This window comes from Macaca thibetana, chromosome 3 (genome assembly GCF_024542745.1).
Source record: "Macaca thibetana thibetana isolate TM-01 chromosome 3, ASM2454274v1, whole genome shotgun sequence".
NCBI classification, from domain to species: Eukaryota; Metazoa; Chordata; class Mammalia; order Primates; family Cercopithecidae; genus Macaca; species Macaca thibetana.
In genome coordinates, this window is record NC_065580.1 from 102,121,197 (window position 1) to 102,141,654 (window position 20,458).

The 20,458-nt window shown below is 39.0% G+C and overlaps 1 protein-coding gene across 1 annotated transcript in view; it reads right to left on the reverse strand.

Annotated features, from left to right (window-relative positions):
* The window catches only part of NEUROD6 (neuronal differentiation 6), a 779,410-nt gene that overhangs the window by 327,994 nt on the left and 430,958 nt on the right, over positions 1-20,458 (reverse strand). The gene's annotated exons all lie outside the window — the stretch shown is intronic.

Below are 20,458 nucleotides of genomic sequence, written 5' to 3' on the forward strand. Positions count from 1 at the left end.
TAGAAGCAGATGGTGACTGATGTCTGACTGACCTACTGGCCTATAGCTTTTGGAATACCCCTTTCTTGTGACTGACTAGGTTCAGGCCCAGAATCTGGGGTGACAGTGGATCCTTGGGAAGGAGTCTTTAACCCGAGCTTAAAAAGTTAGGAGGACTCCATCCTGTGGAATTCCACAGATTATATCAAAGGCAGAATCATTATCCTATGTGACTGTGCATTTCAAGGACTTTCTTCTAAACTTGCTTTGATAATTATATGTTGCTTTGCTAATTTGGATGCAGAACAACATAGTCAGAATATAGTTTAAATATAGTGAAACCATATTTACTGGTTTATTCACTAAATAGCTGTTGACACATACGCTATGCTGGGCACCGTTGTAGAGTAGGGTCACAACAGGCAAAGCAAGAGAGACAGGTCTTGCTTTCATATGGTTCATGTTCTAGTGAGGCAGGACAGAGTATGAATAGACAAGTAAACAAATATGCAAAGAAATGAAATTTCAAATAATGGTGAAGTGCTTTTATATAATCAATAGAAGATAGGATCACGATGGCAGGGGTCATATTGTACTGGCTCATCGAGCTAGGATGGCTCTGCCATTGGGGTTGTAAGCTGAAACATGACTGAGGCAGGTCTCAGTCAATAGAGGTTTTCATTAGCTGAGGTGGAGGGTTCATCTAGGGAAAAAAATTAAAGCCACAGGAGAATCTGTGACCAGTGCTTTTTCCAAAGGGGATTTGGGGAACTTCAGTATTCAAAGGGCAAGCAGGAGGGGAAAATAAAAAGAGAGGGAGGACAGGCAATGAGGAAGCCTCACGTTCTTGTGAGGCTCTGATTAGCCTCAGTAAATCTGCATTTTTACATGTGAAAAGAGGGACCAGAGAAAAACTGGACTATATATTATCCCTGCTCAGTAAATTTACATTTTATATAACATAAAGTAAATATGTGAAAAGAGGGAATAGAGGAGATTAGGCTTTTGTGTGACTTTATTATAAATCCAAAAAGATATTAACAAGTATTGGCGAGGCTGTAGCAAAACTGGAACTCTCTTACATTGCTAGTGGGAAAGTAAAGTGGTTGTAGCCACTTCAGAAAATAATTTGTCAGTTGCTCAAAATGCTAAGCATAGAGCTGCCATTTGACCCAGCAATTCCACTTCTGTCTACCCAAGAAAATAAATGTGTGTGTTCACATGAAGACTTGTACATGAATGTTCACAGAAGCGATATTCATAATAATCAAAGAGTAGAAATAACATCACAAATTTTCATCAGCTGATGAATGGATACACAAGATGCAGTCTATCCATGCAAAGGAGTATTCTTCAGCAATTAAAAAAATGAAATACTGATGTCTACTACAACAATGTGGATAAACCTCATAAACATACAGAGTGAAAGAAACCAACCACAAAAAATAATGTATTTTATGATCCCATTTGTGTAAAATGTTCAGAATAGCCAAATTAATAGAGACAGAAAGTGGCTTAGTGGTTGTCTAGGGCTGGAGAATGAGAAGGGAGAATGGGAGTGACTATGACTAGATAGGAGGTTTCTTTGGGGGATGATGAAAATATTATGAATTAGATTATGGTGATGGTTGCACAATTCTGTAAATACACTAAAAACCAGTACATTGTTCCCTTTAATTGTATTGTTTATAAATTATATCTCAATGAACTATTAAAAAAAATTGAGACCAACATGCAAACACCTGAGGGGCAAGGCGTTTCCAGAGAGGGAACTGCAAGTCTGAGCGCCTGAGGTGGAAATGAATTTGCTTTATGTTTGGAACAGAGAGGATGTCAGTAAGGCTGAAGTTAGTTGAGGAAGGAGAAGGAAGTAGGGGCCAGTTCAGCCTAAGTTTGTTAAGGCATGGCCAGGAGTTTGGATTTTATTTGGAATGTGATGAGAAGTCACTGGAGAGTTTGTAAGATAGTGACACGATGTGACGCATTTTAAGAGTAGTCTGGCTACCTTGTGGGTATTTACTCTGGGGGCATGAAAGGATGCAGTAAGACCAGCTAGTAGCCATTGCAGTAATTTGGGTAAGACTCAGAAATGCTGTAGATTTTTTTTCTTCTCTTTTTTCTTTTTCATAAGCAAAAAGCAAGGTCACCTTATATTTAGTAGAACAGTTCTCATGAGCCATCCCAGGACAAGACACTAGCCAAAATATTTGACCCACTGTTAATCTTTACTACCCTAAACAAGATATACAAAAAATAATCTGTTAATACTGAAAAGTTTAAGCTACTCTTATATAAATAGTATTTATAAAGGAAGTATTATCCCAATTTAGCATCTAAATTCACTTTTCCCTTCAAAAAGCACTGTCAAGGTAAAATATGGGCCACTTTTTGTGTCTCTGACAATTCTTTCCACACTAATTCCCTGGCTCACAGCAACAAAATGGGTTTTCTTCATCATAAACTACATTCATCAGTTCTAAATTTGGAACAGGAACAATAAGACATCTGCAGAAAAACAGAATTTACATCAGACTCTTCTTGCCCAAGGGGTTATTTGCTTTGTGCAAACTAAAGTGGGTGGCAGAGAATAGGCAGGCTTTGTTAGACCATTACTCATGTAATGAGATTTGAAGTCTGCTATTCAACACAATTTTCAATGGGCACTTTCCCCAGGGCTAAATTGCTGCTTACAGACATTTTGATTATCAAATATAATTTAAAAGTAAAAAAGGACAAAATACCCCTTATTTTCTCTAACCCCTACCCTTTGAGTTTGTCAGTTTATCTAATAGAGAGGAGGTTTGCATATCAGGGAACTGTGCTCAACCTTGGAATGTCTGACTCTCATCTGGGACTCCTCCAGCCTTCCTTCTATCCTGTGACAGGTCCCAAGGTATCTCTCCAGATGCCCCAGATATTTCTATATCAGGAGCCAATCAACCTTGAAAGTAAGAGTGATTTGACACCTTGTCTTTCAGTCAGCCCCAAACATTCATATACAGGCTAAGTATCCCTTATCTGAAATACTTGGGACCAGAAGTATTTCAGTATTTCAGATTTTTTGTTTGTTTGGATTTGGGAGCATTTGCATTATGCCAATTGAGAATCCCTAATGTGAAAATCCGAAACCCGAAGTCCTCCAATGAGCATGTCCTCTAACCACTATGCCAGCACTCAAAAAGTTTAGGATTTTGGAGCATTTGGGATTTTAGACTTTCAAATTGGAGATGCCACTGTACCACATGTTCATTTCTCTATAAAACTGAGCCATCCCCCCCGCCCCCCACACTGGTTACAGATCCTGTTAATCAATTCTAAATCTGCTCCTGTCTCAGTGCAATTTTCTTCCAGGTTCTACCCTTCATAATGCTGTGCATCCTCTTGTGAAGTTTGTTGTGCCCCTAATCCCTTTAACTGTTCATTCCTGTCCCAATTATAGCTTGGATTCTAAAAAGGTTGAAGTATGCATTAAAGTAGATTTGCAGGTAGCTTTAGAACTTTAAGCTCAAGTCCTGTCTCTGAACTGGTATGACACTATCTTACTGATAGGGACAGGAGACAGGGAAATTCTGGGCAGAAGAGAGTAGGTTCCTGGTAAGGGCCCAACCCTCAAGGTTGGAACTGCAGCCCAAAGTGAGAACATACATTCCTATTTTCCCACTTGAATGTTGCCTTTTCCAAAACCATCCATGGCCCACTCTGCCTCCCATCCTGTGCCCATAAAAACTACAGGATCCACTGGCAGCAGACAGGAGAAGCAGCTGGAGGTCAGAGACTATGGTTGAATGTCAGAGAGAAGCAGCTTGACTTCAGAGGGACAGTTTGATGGGATAGCTTCAAAGAGGAGTCTGGCTGGGTACAGCCGGATTCTGGGGAAAGATTACCTTTCCACTCTATCCCCTTTTCAGCTCCCTTTCCCACTGAGAGCCACTTTCATTGGCAATAAAATCCCCTGCATTTGCCATCTCCAATTTGTTCATGCAACCTAATTCCTCCTGGACAGTGGACAGGAACTTGAGTGCGGCTGCAAAAGGCTGTCACACTGACCCTTCACTGAGCTGTTAACACTTAAGCCATCCATGGACAGCAAAGCTAAAAGAGTACTGACTAGAACACTCCTTCTGGTGCTTCAGGCGTTGCAGGCATCCCCATAGGTGATGCCATGGGGCCAACACAGATTCGTTCCTGATGGCACCCAAAAGTGCTCACCCTGGCTCCTTCAGCTGCTTACCTGTGTGCTCCCTCCCACAAGGGGTTGAGCACAGCAAGTCTGAGTGAGTGGTTTGCCCAGGCCAGTGCCTGTGCACTCCAGTTCCCACCTGTGAAAGGGTCAGGGTAATTTCCTGCTTCATTACCACCTGTTGCCAAGTAACATTGCACCTCACCGTGATCACTCATTGCTTTATGCCATGGTAGTAGCCTGGTAGGTCCACTAGCTCTCGCTGTCAGTCACCTGCTGTGCATGTCCCACCCCACCACACCCCTCCAAACTGGGTACACTGGAATGTCTGGCTATCTTCTACACTGTGCTCAGACTAGGGGGAATCATGGGACCCTGTCTCAGGCCCTCTCCACATAAGTCCACCATGCTGGCATTCCTGCTATGCCCATTCCACATAGCCACAAGACACTTTGCTAGATGATCAACCAGAATCTCATATGGAAAGCAAGCTGTAAATTCCCTGAGCTCTGGGATTGTCAAACCTCTCAGGGAATCCCAGAGATCTAATAGAACACCGGAAACAGGGCACAAAGCCCACACTAAAAATGAGATTAATTTTTCCTCCTCTGTCACCTAGCTTTTCCTACCCTTAGCCCCACAAGGTCTTCTGTGTAATGGAAATGTCCCTTCTGGCATAACTTCTGTTCTTTCAGGCTTCAACAATTGATCCTGATTTGTGAAAACCCCATTTGGGAATTTTCTAGAAAACTATTATTTTTCTTTCCTAAAGCCCTGTTTTTATGATTTTTGTCTTAATAGGGACTTTAAAATGCTCAAAGCTGAACGATGACTTTTTTGTTCTCAGCACTGTCCATCTTCCCCTTTCCTGGAGCCAAAAGTCTCAGACTCTCGGCCAAGTCTGAATGTCAGAAAAACTGCTTGGCAAGATGGATGGAAGTATACTTTACCAAAAAGAGAAAATACATCATATGGCCTTTCAAAACATTATTATGGATGTTGTTTCATGGCTGTATTGTATTCTTATAAATTGTGTTCCTATCCTGCTGATCGCCCATATTGATATATAAATAACTTCTCCTGTTACTAAAATATCACCTCTCAATATACATATAAAAGAAAACCTCACCTACAACAACCTTACTCCATACCCTCTCCATGTTTTTTTTGTTTTTGTTTTTGTTTTTTAGGCGGAGTCTTGCTCTGTCGCCCAGGCTGGAGTGTAGTGGCTTGATCTCAGCTCACTGCAAGCTCCGCCTCCCAGGTTCATGCCATTCTCCTGGCTCAGCCTCCCGAATAGCTGGGACTACAGGCAGGTGACTGCCACCACGCCCGACTAATTTTTTTGTATTTTTAGTAGAGATGGGGTGTCACTGTTAGCCAGGGTGGTCTCGATCTCCTGACCTCGTGATCCGCCCACCTCGGCCTCCCAAAGTGTTGGGATTACAGGCTTGAGCCACCGCGCCCGGCCCCTCCATGTTAAGTCATTATCATTTATTTAAATCTTTGCAAATCTGATCAATTTGTTTTGCATTTATCTGAATGGTAATGAGGTTATACATTTTTGACCTTCTCTGATTTCTTTTTCCTTTTTTATTTTTTAATTGTATATTCAAATTATTTGCCCATTTTTCTATTAAGTATATTTTGGGAAGTGTAGAAATAAATAAAGACCATTCAAATGAAAAGAAGCTGAGACTTTCCATTCAGAGCTTGCCATAGCAAGGCCGTCAGCCATCATCACTCCTGTTTGTCAGAGACTCAAGGGCAGTAAAGGGAATGGGAAATCTTTACAGTGAGGGTGATATGGTTTGGCTCTGTGTCCCCACTCAAATCTCATCTCAAATTATGATTCCCACGTGTTGACGGAGAGACCTGCTGAGAAGCAACTGGATCATAGGGGAGTATTTTCCCCTTGCTGTTCTTGTGATACTGAGTGAGTTTTTATGATATCTGGTTGTTTGATAAGTGTCTTGTGCCTCCCCCTTCTTCCTCTCCTGCTTCCCTGTGACAAAGTGCCTGTTTTCCTTTCACCTTGCACCATGAATGTAAGTTTCCTGAGGCCTCCCCTGCCACACAGAACTGTGAGTCAATTAAACCTCTTTCCTTCATAAATTATACAGTCTCAGGTATTTCTTCATAGCAGTGAATGGACTAATACAGTGGGGAAAAAAAAGTAGGTTTCGGTATGCCCTAATTGCAAACTGTTGGCATAGGGAAGCTGGAGGCTGACTAACTACAAGGAGGGGATTTTATATGATTTATAGATGAAGATTCTGGTTGATTTATGAAGTTGAATGTGTAATTAGAGAAGCCGACATGACCAAGTCCTTACCATTTGGACCAAGCTCGATTGCTGCAGAAGTTGAGGGTCAGAATTCTTTTTATATGTGGTCTGGTCATTGTCTGTTTGTATTTTCAGACTCTTAGAAGGGGAAAGATGTGTGCCTCTCTCTCTTTAATATTTGAGATATTAAGTATAGATTAAGGGGATTCTGTATTTGTTTTGTACATTGCAAACTGATCCTAAGTTTTGAATTTTTCTAATGTGTTTTAAAATTTTATAGAAGCTATCATTTTTATGACCTCTATTTCAGTTAATTAGATTTCTTTTTTACATTGAAAGATTTAAAATATTCACCTGTATTTTCTTGTGGTAATTTTATGGTGCTACTTTTTTCTTTACATTTCCTATTTTAACCTATCTGTAATTTATGCTGGTATAAGGTAGAAACTAATTTTTTTTTTTAATCCAAATTGATACTCGGTTGTCTCGACATCACTGATTGGTAAACATATTCATTCCCTAGCAAGGGATTTTCCAGTAAGAATTTTGATTTTGATGAAATTATAATATCAGAGAGTGAATTTTAATTAAACTCTAAACTGATAAAATGCCTTTCAGATCCTTAAATGATTGGAGTCCAACTGGAGAAGGGCAGGTAGTAAACATCATCATGGGCAGTGAAAAGAAAATTCAGAAAAACTTGCTGGGGCATGCATTTCATTCACAAAAGCTTAATATATGTGTACTTTTTTTGGTCTTAAATATACAGTAAAATGCACAAATCTTAAATAAACCATTCAGTGACTTCGCACAAATGCATATACCTGTGCAACTTAAACTATCAAGATATGGAACATTATAGTTACCTTAGAAGTGCTTTCATGTTCTTTCCCAATCAGCCCTGCCCACCCTACAGAGGCAATCACTGTTTTGATTTTTTTTCATCATCATACATTTGCTTTGTCTGTTGTCATCTACAAACTGCTTTGAAATGCTTGAAAAATAATATGCTTTGATGGAAGGATAGAAGAATGTATAAAGAGATAGATATGCAATAAAGAAAGTACATATAATGCCGTGATAAAACCTGAGTAGTAGGTATTTGACTATTTCCTGTAAAATGCTTTCAACTTTTCTATATGCTTGGAAATTTACATAATAAAATGTTAGAAATGAGAAAAGAAAAGAAAAATTCCAACGAAGAGCTAAAACACTTCTGAAGAAGATCGTGATTGTGAAATATATCTTGCTAGATATCAAGAAAGATATAAAAATATATAAATCCATGCAATGTGTTGATATAGAGATAGAAAAATTGGACAGTGGAACAGAATAGATAATAGAGAAATAGACCTACATGTATGCAGACACTTTACTTATGACAGAAAGAGCATTGCAGATCAGTGGGGAAATAATGGACTTTTTAAGAAATGATACTTGTACAATTAGTTGTCTACATGGAAAAATAAAATAAAATAATATTCTTTTCTAACAGTGTAAATGCCAGATGACTTAAAGATTTAAATGGGAGGGCAAACCTGTGAAAGTTTTAGAAAATGTGCTAGATGTAGTTGACTGATGTTCAGAATCCATTTCCACTTTCTTCTGATATGTCTCCCAAAAGATCAGAGATCTCAAAAATCAAACAAATAAACAAACAAAATTCCAACCATCCCAGCAGCTAAGGATGTTGATACAAATTAGATCTCATCTTTTAGGTATACTTACATGGGATTTAGAAGGTGGCAAAAAGGCTTAAGCTTGCTACTTTGGGCTGTTTTCTGCATCAAGCAAGACAATGGAGAGCCCCACTGGTTGCCCACCTGCCTGAGTGGTGGAGGGGGCAGTTGCACTGGTGCACTGGCAGCAGTAGCTGGGCTCTGTGCCAGGCTTTGGTCACCAACTTCAGAGCTGTCAAGATGTTGTTGATTTGGTGGCTGCAGCCAATTTGCAATCATGATTTCCTGATCTTGGATCATAGCTACAGTGGTACATCCTTGAATTCAATAGTTGCAGTCTTGGCCTTTTGATTCCCTTCTTCCAGATTTGTGCAAAGGTCAGTTCTATGATTTCTGGGAGTCATTTCTGGAGGCTCAACCTAGAGCCTACTCCTGGAGGCTAATGTAGATTTCATCAGAATTAACTCCCTCTTTGAAATCACCCAAGCTTTAGTGTTGGTGGTGGCTTTGTGTTGTTGCTAATAGCTGGCTTGCCCCAACATCCCCCAGTGGGCTTCTCAGATCTTTCATCTTCCATGCCACCAACATCCTGTATTAAATTTCTTTTGTCTCATATGCAGAATGGTTTCTGTTTCTCTGGCTGCTCCTTTACTGATACACACAACCGCAAACATCACTGGGAATGAATCATAGAAATCTGAAAAAGAAAGGCAATGGCAGCAGAATACCAACAATCTAATTGCATTCATATAAATGCAATAAATATAATAAATAAATAATATTATGTAAAATAATACATTGGTTAGGGCTAAAAATGTGTGCTAAATTTATAAAGAAAAGCTGTTGGAAAATTTCAGCAATGAAAATATAATTTTTGACTATCACTAAGTTAGCCACTTCTAAAAGAGAAAGAAAGGAAATAGGCAACAGATTAGCACAATCTAAGCCCACCGACAGCATCTACAGCAAAGCAGGTGATAAGGTATCCACCTGAAGATCTGGGTGTAATATATCTCAGAATCTACCACCTGAGACATGGAAGAGAGTATGTAACCATTGGCTCCCATCTCCCAGAGTTGCCTTCAAACATGTTAATGCCTTGTTAATACTGTGATGCTTTCAGCTTTGTACATGCTCCAGAGTGACTAAGTAGGCCCCTGCAGATGCTCCACAGGGCAATGGCCGAGAAGCCCAGGATAGAAAGCAAGAGATATGCCAGTGCAGCCAAGCCAAGGGTGTCCGCAATGGTCAGAACAAAATGGTGGGACTAGATAATGTCAACCAGAGTCTAAGATATACCCAGCGCAATCCTAAATCCTGGCAATATAAACTACATTTTCTTTACAAGGGCACACAGAACATTCAGGAAAATTGTCCATATTTTAGATCATAAAGAAAACCTCAATAGATTCCCAAGAATAGTAATAACACTAAGAGCATTCTCTGACACCAGTGAAATAAAATTAACAATGAATTAAAAATAATAATAGTTTTTAAAATTACACAGTCACACACAGACATACACACACACACACACACACACACACACAGCTCCTAGGTCAAAAGGGAAATACTAAACAAAATTGAGAATTTCTTAAAAACAAAAAAAATGAAAACATTGCATATCAGATGTACAGCTGAAGCACTGAAAGGGAAAAATATATGCTATATAAAGAATACACATATATGTGTGCTTGTGTGTGTGTGTGTATAATTAATTCCTAACTCCAAAAGCTAGAAGAAAACAAAGCAAAATTTAAAAAGCCAAAGGAAGGAACTAGTAAGACAAAAGCAGTATTTAATGGGTTAGAAAACAAAAATACTAGAATTAGTAGACAAACACAAAAATTGTTTCTTTGAATAAAATTTAAATAGACAATTCATTAGCCAGCCTAATGAAAGAAAAAAAAAGTCATGGTGGGGAAATGATTAAGGAGAAATAACCTCAATCAGGGACTTTCAACAAATCTGAAGAAATGACTTTGGCTTTGAGTGACCATTAGTCCCACTCCACAGAGCAGTGGCTGCCTTTGCTCCCACCATTCCATCCAACAACCGCACTCTAGCTCTCAAGAATGTCCTGATTTGGAAAATAATTTCTATGCTCACCTTAACTGTACACAAGTCTATATATAAATTTGAAAACCTAAATTGAAATGAATAATGTATTAAAAAATGTGTAGCAGCAAAATTATCCAAAGCAGAGACAGAAGTCTAAACAGGCCAATCTCCCTAGAAGACAAAGAGGAAACAGTTTTGTGGATTCCTCACAAAATAAGCGCTGGGATCAGATCTCAGTTTTGTGGGGAATTCTACCAAAGTTTTAAAGATCAGATAATACTAATGTTACTTACACTATTCCAAAGCACAGAAAAGAAGACAAATTTCCAAATTTATTTTGTGAAGGGAGACAATTGACACCAAAACTTGAAAAGCATTACACCAAAAAGAAAACTATAAACCAGTCTCACTTATGGCTATCCATGCAAAAACCTTAGACTATCAACCAATAGACTATAATGACAAAATTAAAAAATGCTGCGTCCTAAGTGATTCCTCTTCCCAGACATATAAAGTTTGTTAAATATTAGAAAGTCTTTGAACGTAATTCATCATACTAATCAAGCTAAGGAGAAAGATCATATTTTTTTCTCCCCAGGTGCAGAAGTACCTGATAAAATTCAAAACTCATTAATGTAAGAAAAAAACTCAATAAACTATAAGAATTATTATATACTTTCCAAATGACTCAGTGCAATAGCAAATATAGTACCCTATGTATTAGAAAACTTCTAGGCTTTTTCTCTAAAGTCAGGAACAAGATAGAAATGCCAGCTATGGAATTTCCTCAGCAATTAAGCGTTATTATCATATTGTATCAGACAATGCTATCATAAAGAGAAAACTTAGAGATCTATGAAGTGAAAAGAAAGAGATGGAAGTATCTCTATTTACATATGAGATAATTTTATATGTGGGAAACTCAAAGAATCAATGGAAAAATTGCTAAAAATCATAGGATCATTTGATAAGATAGTAGATTGTAAAATCAATATGTAAAAAGTAATAGCTTTTACATGTATAAATAAAAACTAGTTTGAAGATACAATAAAAGGTCCCACCTATAATAGCAAAGATGAAATAAACTCACAAATATACACATAAACTTAATAAAAAATATTCTAAAGCTCTATGAGAAAGACTAAAAATCAGTCCTGAAGAACAAAAAAGTAGATTTGAAGCTCATAAAGGGGTGACGTCAGTTCTTCCCTGCTTGATTTATAAACTTATGAATTTAATTGAATTCAAATAAAAACACCATTTTTTCTGGAGGTAACATTCTTTAAAATAAATAAACAAGCAAGAATAGCAGAAAACCCCAGAAAAATACGAACAATGAAAGAAGGGGATAGTCTTTCCAGATAGTAGATCATATCATAAACCCGGTATAAAATCAGTGTAGTGTTAGTGCTTGACTAGGTAAAACAGAGCAATGGAACAGAATAGAAAATTCAGAGGTAGACTCAATTGCAAATAGAAATTAATTATACGATAAAGATGACATCTCAAATCAATAGGGTGAGGGAAGAGAGTAAACTTTTAAACTTAATTTTACCATTCATGGGAATGTAAGAAAAAATGACGAGACAAAGGAAAGGGAAGACAATGAGTATTTATTAGGTGCCTACTATGGAGCCAAGCACTGTATCAGGTACTTTGATAGTATTATCTCAATACTCATCACAGTTCTGTAAGACATGTATTATTATTCCCATTTCATAGTTGGGATATGAAGTCTAAGAGATTACATTTTCTGTGGTCACCAAGAGTATAAATAGAAAAGACAGGATTTAAGCCCAGTTCTCTATGACTTCGAATCTTGTGCTTTCTTTTCCAGTATATGTGAGACAAGAGTATGTACGGAGATCAGGGAGGAAATAGTTCAGGGAGTAGTGGGCAGCCAGGTCGAAGAGGTAAGATAGGATTAGGTCAAGTGAACCTTGATTCTTGTTATAGTTATTCAAAACTGACCTCAAAAGCAAAAGGAATTATTACAATTTCTTGGATTGTGATGCAGATGTAAGAAAAGTTTCCCTGAAAGCACTGGCAGAAATAAAGCAAGGTTGACTTAGTCTATGCCACCAATCCAAATCCAAATGAACATACAATTTAGTAAAAACTACATGCTTACTTTGTAAATACAGCTTGGAGGCAGATCCTCTAACCTCGTTTTCCTACCAGAATGCATCCTTGGGCTGCTCCTATGTAGGCAATCCAGAGCTGCCACTTCCAGGCCAGGGTATTCTGGACAGATGGGAGAAGAAAGCCAAAACTCTGCACAGGTACCCTTGCCAGAAACTGGGTAGCTGACCTTCTCATTGGCAAAAGGCAAGAGAGTTTCCCACTGGGCTTTATGAGTATAGTAATATGAGGCATGTAATTTTCTTGAAATCAAGTGCAGAAGTTATAGCTGCTATTTTGAATACATGCTGGGTTTAAAATTTGCTTTCGCATATTCCTAAATTGTGTGTCATTTTTCATGCAGTTGAAACCAAAGAGGCAAAGTCCTAAAACTTTAAAAGATTTTTTCCACATCATAAAAACCTTAGTCGACACTTTTCCTTATGTTCATAGAGAGTTAATGAACTTACTTATTAATATTTTTGCGGCTACAATTCAAATGTGATATCCCCTCATATCTAAGCACTTCTCTCTGAGCAACAAAGCTTTACATTGCACATACCTTAAAATTCTATGTGCCCTTTGGGAAAATATATGTGCTTGTTCCCTCTGTGTTCAGAAGCCCCCATAAACAGTGCGTTGTGTCTGCCGTTATTACCATCTGGTAGCTGACATCAATTCCCTCGCCAATTTCCTCCAACAAGGCAGCCTTATATGAATGCTTGAGGTAATGTTTGACAGGCTTTGGCGACACAGTGGGGATTAGGCTTGGTTCCTTTATTGTGCTGCCTCTCTGGTGGAGATTTCTCAGAATCCGGGCAATTCTCAGATTTGAAAAATTCTAATAGCTTAGCTGGAAGAAAGCAAGCGAGGGAAGAGAGCAAAGAATTAGTTCTCTGCAGACCTGTACATTCCCATGTGCTGCAGGTGGTAACCAGCGACCAAAGGGTGTCCGGGTGCCCCTTAATAACCAGGAGCTGCATTAGTCAGCATATTTTCAGCATGTGTCTCATCTTTAGTACACTTACTTAATTGAGCATCAGAGAAGCCGTGATCAAATTAATATTCAAGCAAAGTTTTGGATTAGTAACCGAATAAAAGCCACATGGCTCCCTTGCTGTTCAGCTGAGTGGTGATCACTGTTTCATACAATTGCCAGATGTCCAGCTTTGAGAACATGATACTCAAAAAGAATAAAATCAGCTTGGTTTTCATGAGCGAGTAAATGATGAGTCAGATCTACCCATTTCATTGATGCAGGAGAATAGAAGGGCATGAAGACCATCAATGCAGAGCCAACTGGGGAAGGCATCAAGCCTTTTATGGAGTGAAGCGGAAGAAAGAATACTGACTCGAAGAGGGAGCTCTGTTCTAGTTACTCCCTTGCTCTTACTAGCTATGTGGCATTGGCAAGGGACCTTGGTCTCTGAAAATCAGGTTTTACACCTGTAACATAAAGTGAGAACACATACCTCATGAGGTTGTGATGAGCATTAGCCAGAATATAGTTAGGAGATCATAGTGGGAATTTAATGGAAGGTAGCTGGGTCAGAGTAACTGTGGTCCCTTGGATCAGAATGGTTCTCAATGTCAGTGTGACTATGGCCCCTTTGGTCACAATGACACTTAAGGACCTCATGGTTCTGAGTCTCCATTCGACAAGACAAACCAGTATAGGCCAGGACCCAGAGACTGGACAATAAATACACCTGGATAGGCCAAACCCTAGAAGTGAGTCAGCTGCAAAAAATGAGTGTAAGAGCAACGAGGTGGCACAAAGGATAAGGTAGGTGTGGAAAAAGGGGACAAATTGCAGATCAGATTCCCAGTCAAGCATCAGAAAGCTCTGATGCCTGGTCCTGATAAGTGAGTGGTGCATCCTCAGAGATATTCAGGCCAGCCAACTGACCTCAGGAAGTAGAGACCAGCCTAACCACTTAATGTGATTCACCCACATTCCCAGGGGAAATGCTATCATTGAGGCCAAAACATCAGAAATAATTTAATGGTTTACTTAAAATTTGGTAGTTCTTGAAACCATGACACTGTTCCTACAGACAGATTGGAATTTTTTGTACTTTTTGAGAGGGGTAGGTAAATGGCTACTGCATTCTTCCAACATTCAGAATTTGACTGTACTTGGCCATCTTCCCTGCCTCAATCCACACAAAGGACTTTGAAATTGTGGTGGTACTATACTTTATTCACCACTGAATCTCAGTACCTAACATACCACCCACACGAAATTTCTCACAGTTCAGTTGGATGGATGGATGGATAGTTGGATGGATGGATGGATGGATGGATGGATGGATGGATGGATGGATGAAAAGATGGATGGATGGACGGATGGTTGGATGGATGGATGGATGGATGGTTGGATGGATGGAAGAATATGCTATTATTTCTCTGCCTAGATTATCTTTTTCCTTCCTTTTATTCAAAACCATCTCTCCTTTCTTCAGCCACCCTAACTTATTTCCTCAGAAGCAGATTCTTGCTTCTTGCTCTGGGCTGTCAGAGCACTTGGCTCATATCTCTGGTAGAGCACTCAACGCACCTTCTTGTGATTTTTCTGCATTTGTCTCTTATTTCCATCAGATTATGAGCTCTTAAAAGATCCGTGCTGTCTCTTATTCATATTTACTCCCTAACACCAGGAACAACACCAAGTCAACCTTCAGTGAATGATAATTGAATAAAATTATTCCTCTTGTGTGAGGAGACCTCCCTTTCAGTTCTTGGATGCCAAAAATTGGCTGCTGCTTTATTGGCCCACAGCAGATGTTTTAAGGCCTGGGAGAGAAGTCTACACATTGGTATCTTCTGATGAAATTCACCAAGGAAGTCAGCACCAGTAACCATAACAAGTTAAAATTTTAGCAAAATGTCCTCTTGTGTCTTTTTGAAAGTGAGTCTCCCTGAACTGTATGTATTCTCTCACTCTCAAGCAGCTTTAGATTTGGAGTCTGGTCAGTGGTTTAGAGCACAGATGCAGGAGTCAGACACTCTTGGATTGCATCTTGTCTCTACCAATTCTTAGCTGTTTGCTTAACCTCCTTGGGCCTCACTTTCTTCATCCATAAGAAGGTGATGATAAGAATAGTATCTACCTCATAGGATTGTGGTGAGAATTAAACAAATAGTTAGGTAATAAGTGCTTAGAACAGTGTCTGGCATGTAGTAACCACTTAAGTACCAAACATTTTTGTTGACAATTTGCCCTTTGTTAAATATAGGAAAGGAAAAGAGAGAACTTCTGGTCTGGACAAAAGATTACAGAAAATGGGCAAATGGAATGAAGAGACATTTTGCAGAAGAGGATATACAGATGGCAAATAAGTATATGAAAACGTGTTCAAAATCATTAGCCATCAAAAATGCAAATTAAGAACTTGGTGAGATACCACTTCACACCTATCAGAATGGGTAAAATAAAAAATAGTAACAGCATCAGAGTTGGTGAGGATGCAAAGGGGCTGGATCCTCCCACATTGCTGGTGGAAGTGAAAAATGGCCAGGCTGCTCTGTAAAACCGTTTGGCAGTTTCTTATAAAATTAAACATGCAACTACCATATGGGCCAGCAATTGCACTCTTGATTATTTGCGCTAGAGAAATTAAAACTTATGTGCACACAAAAACAAGTACACAATTGTTCACAGTAGCTTCCTTTGCAATAGATGAAACTGCAATCAGCTCAGATGTCTTTTGACAGATGAGTGGGTTAGATAAATTGTGGTACATCCATAACATGGAATATTCCTCAGCAATAAAAAGGAATGAACTACTGATACATGAAACCACCTGAATGAATCTCCAGAGAATTATGCTAAGTGAAAAAAACAATAACAGTGGTTATATGTTATATATACTGTATGATTTAATTTATATAACATTCCTGAAACAATAAAATGATAGAGATGGAGGACAGATTAGTGGTTGTCAGGGTCCACTATGGAGTCTGGGATGGTAAAGGGAGGGGGCATGGCTGTAAAAGAGCAACAGGAGAGATCTCTGCGGTGTTGGAAATGTTTAGTATCTTGACTGGTGCTGGATACAAGAACTTACACAAATGATAAAATTGTATAGAACTCAGTACACACACACAGAACTGGGGAAATCTGAAGATAGGTGGATTGTACCAATATCAATATTGTCTTTGAGATACTGTGATATTGTGCTGTAGTTTTACAAAACGTCACCATTGGGGAAAACTGTGCACAATATACAAGGGATCTATCTCTCTGTATTATTTCTCAAAACTACATGTGAATCTACAATTATCTCAATTAAAATGCCAATTAAAATAAAATAGGAAAAGACAACCATTCACCTTGCCTCTTATTTTAGTAGGAATTTATTGTTTAATATGACAATTCATATCTGAAAGATTAAATATGTACTATATTTTTGTCAGTGAAATGACAATAAATGACATCAGATTTTCTTATAGATTAAAGAGTTCCCTATTATCGGGACCTGACATGTGTTCAAAACTGCCCAGAGTAAAGACAGTGTGCTTACTTACCAGAGGATATTGATCTGAGACAGCTCACTCTCCTCTCTAAGAGGCTGATGGAGACAATCAAAGAGATCCAGCAAGATCTCTGGGATAAAACAGGCCTATAAATATTCAGTGCTCTCTCTCCCTCTCTCTTTCCCCCTCCCCGGATTGAGAAGTTAGAGCCTCATCACTCATCAACACAGAAACTACCCCTAGATTGGCTATGAAAGGCAAATCTTTTATGAGAACATTTTATAGATTATTGACTAAAATAAGTTGTCTGGAAATGTTCAATCATTTTATAAAACATTCTTATTCATAAAGATGGGATATTTGTGATTAAAGTGAAAATATATTCATTTAAAGCTAGTTACCATTAGGCATCCATCAGGAATGAAGGCACAAGTGAATTCAGCCATACATCAAAGGGCTCTTGGACTACAAATCATGCCGTGGACACAATGGCTCCTTGCACTTACGCTGGGAGCGCTGTAGGCTGAGGGTCTATGACTTCAGCACTGCACATATGTGGTTGTTATTTAGAACTCTCCAAGGTATAGATTTACATTACCATCTGCCCTGTCGGTTGCTGTTTACATCTGCCTTAAAAGGGGGAGGGGCATAATCAATTAAAGAGTATGTACAAAGCCCTGGGAAAAATCAACAACAGCAACAACAGCCTGAACTTGGAAGTAGTAGACATGTCTATTCAAAGGGGAAATAAGGGATTCATACTCTTCTCTCTTTGAAAATATTCCCTTTGAACTGTGGAAATTAAGTGACAAAAGGATTTGTTAAAATCTACAGGCTAGAATATGCTTAACACGATTAAGCTTCTCCAAAGAGCCTCAGAAAAATCTAAATTATATATTTTAAAATTCATTAATGATGAATTGGACTTTATAAAAATTTAAAAGCTATGCTTTGTGAAAGACTACATGAAAAGATTAAAAATACAAACTGCAAACTGGGAGAAAATATTTGCAAACCATATTTCTAATAAAGAACTAGTATCTGAACTATCTAGGATCCAGTTCAAAACTCAACAGTAATATAAAAAGTCGCATGAGAAGGTGGACAAGAGACATGAAGTAACATTTCACCAGAGAAAATATATGGATGACAAATAAGCACATGAAAAAAATGTTTAGCATAATTAGCCATGCACAGAATGCAAATTAAAACCACGATGACATATGACTACTGAATGTACCTCTGAGAAAGGCTTTTTAAAAATACTGGCAACACCAAATGCTGGTGAAGATACAAAGAAACTGGACTATTTGTACATTGCTGGTGGGAATGGGAAATGCTACAGCGGCTTTGGTGTTATTGTAAAAGGAAACATGCAATTGTCAGTAATTACTCTTCTGGGCATTATCCCAGAGAAATTAAAAAATATGTTCATGCAAAAGCCTCTCTACACGAATGTTCATAGCAGCTTTATTTGTAATAGCCAAACATTGGTAACAATCCAGGAGTATATATAAGATGTCACACAAACTGTGGTCCATTCTATGGAATACTATTCAGCAATAACAAAGAACGAATTATTGATGCACACAACAACCTGAATGGATCTCTAGGGAATAATGCTGAGTGAAAAAAAAAAAAAAAAGCCAAACCCAGAAGGCTGCCTACTGTATGATTCCATTATTAAAATTTTCTTGCATTGACAAAATTATAGAAATGGAGAATAGATTAGTGGTTGCTGAGGTTAAAAAGTGATTGGGAGCAGGAGGGTAAGAAGGAAGGGCGGGGGTGTGTGTGGCTATATAACCGCAAGATAAGGGAGCCTTGTGGTGATGGAAACGTTCTGTATATAATCATGTAAATATCAACATACTGGTTTTGACGTTGTAGGATAGTTTCATAAGATGTTACCATTAGGTGTAACTGCTTACGTATAGGGGATCTCCCTGTATTATCCCTCACAACTGCATGTAGATCTATTATCTCAAAACAGTTTAATTCAAAAGAAGAATGTAAGGATTTCGGAAGGAAAGTATATCTTTTCCACTCAGGTTAGGAATGAAGATGCTAACTCATTGACCAACAAGGCTGTTATTGAAAACATAAAGTAATGCAAGGTGTAATGCCTAGGTGATGGGTTGATAGGTCCAGCAAACCACCATGGCACACGTTTACCTATGTAACAAACCTGCACGTCCTGCACATGTATCCCAGAACTTAAAATAAAATAAAATTTAAAAAATGAAGAAGATAAAGCAGGCAGTTTGGAACACAGATCTGCTTCTAGGCACAGTCTCTCAACATCTAGGGCCTTCCCTTCCTAGCCAAGAGCATCACCTTTCAGCAGCCCTCATCTCTTTCCAGGAGGTCCCAAGAAGGATCACGACAAAATGGAACAGGCAAAGAAGTCCATTCTCTACTTATCTGTTACCACGGCAAAATTCTAACCCTAGGAGTCAACCTCTTGGTGAGTTTACTATGGTTCTAGCCCTGTTATTTGGGATTCTGGCAAGTGGGAGGGAGGCACCAACCAAAACACATTGCCAGTGGCAAGCAGGCAGTTGAAACCAACAAGGAATTGCCAGGGACCTGCACTGCAGGGAGCCTCGGGAAAGGCTGGAAAAAGTGTGGATCTGTGGATGGTGCTCATGTATCTTCTGTGAGAACATATTTCTTGGGCATCACTGGGTAGTCCACTGGCTGCCATCAGGGGGTCTGGAGTCCTTCCAGTGGGTCCTGATACCTACCTGATCTCCCAGACTGACCTTCCTGCTTTGGAGTCCAAACTGCTGCTCCTCCAAACCCGGGTGGGCTCTCTTTCAGTGAGCAGACCCAAAACATAGACCCTTCCTCTCCAGAAGACAGCATGTCACCCCTCTCCCCCACCTTGCTTAAACATCTACTCATGAGTGCCTATGTATTCCTAATATTGGCACACTTGGCTTTGTTCCTTTGAAGGAGGAAAGTTTTTCTGACCTGCACACCATAACCTATAAAGTTGTGGGCTGCTTTCTTTGCTATGTGCTGTTTCAAATGCTCTCTTTGGTGAGAGGTATTGCAAAGTGATTATGAGCGTGGACCCTAGCATTTCATTACCCCATTCAAACCCTAGCTTCACCTTGTGGAGAGACCTCGGGCATATGATTTGGTAACTCTGAGCCCCAGCTTCCTCATCAATAAAATGGGATGATGACAGTAGCTCATTTCACAAGGCTAGCATGAGGGTTAAGTAAGTCGATATGTGTGAAGTCTCTAGAAGAGTGTCTGGCATGTTGGTAGCCTTAAATAAATGTTGGCAGTAGCTACCCTTCTCTTCCTCCTCATGATAGTACTTTGAGAAGGAGCAGTGGTTATTGAAAGTACTCTGGATTTAAACTCAAACAGGTTTGAGAGTCAAAATTAGCTGTGGTCTCTCTTGGGCACATCACTTAACTTCTTTGTGCCTCAGTTTCCATATTTACAAAATCAGGCCAAAAAATCTATTGCATGGGAATTTAATGATGTAGCTGGTTTGTCTGAATTTCTCTGGTGTGCACACTGGAAACTCAAAGCACGACTCTATATTGTACTTGTGTAACGTACAATTATTGCTGTGGAGAGCAGCGATGGAGATGTTAGTTCTCTTTCCTTCTCCATCCCCCTTGCCCTGGCGCCTGTGAAACAGAGCATCCC